Here is an 840-nt window from a genome sequence, read left to right on the forward strand (position 1 = left end):
AGTGGGCTGGCCGCGGCTGCAGGCTTGGGTAGTTGGAGACTTGGAGGGTTAGGGTTTAGTGATGATTTGAGGGATTTTACTTGGTCAACCTATGAACGGGTCGGGTATGGGTTACGGGTCAAAAACATGATGTTAATTGATACGGTGGGTTCGGACGGGTCGGGTTGAAAAGTTTTCAACCCGAACCGACTTATAAATAAAACCGACCCAAATTGCTAATTTCGGTCGGTTCGGACAGTTTTTTCGGTTTGTACTGAAACCCTGCACAGCCCTACGAGTCTTTCCTTTTTATTTATTATTTTTTTCCCTTAGGGTTTTAGGGGGGAATGAGAGACAATAGTGCAACTACTTTTGAGGAAAGAGCTAGGGTTTAAATGCTACTCGAATCTCGGTACAAGAGAGTTCATCATCTTGGGCCAGGTTACTGGACCTGAATGATTAAGAAAACCCATTAACTTTTGTGATGTGATTCAAACCATGTCTATTCAAACTCGGCTTTGGGAAAAGCCTCTTTGAGAATTAGGCCTCGAGCTCAAAATGCCCAACTAATGACTTGCCAAAAATAAAGAAATTAAAAGAAAAGTAAGAAAGAAAGAAAAATAAAACAGTCAATCTATTTAAATGAAATTGAAATCTTAAACAAAGTAGGTCATCGTAGAAAATACATATAGCATTCACTCATAACGTGGATATACAACCGGAACATTATCCGTATTTTATTGAACTAGTATATCACATGTGCATTGCATGTGATGCATTTATAACTATTCATATTTATGGACTTAATCATATAAAAAAATGAAGAGTCATTCGAAAGACTTTCTTTTTGATAATCACATT

Source organism: Asparagus officinalis, chromosome 5 (genome assembly GCF_001876935.1).
Source record: "Asparagus officinalis chromosome 5, Aspof.V1, whole genome shotgun sequence".
Lineage (NCBI taxonomy): Eukaryota > Viridiplantae > Streptophyta > Magnoliopsida > Asparagales > Asparagaceae > Asparagus > Asparagus officinalis.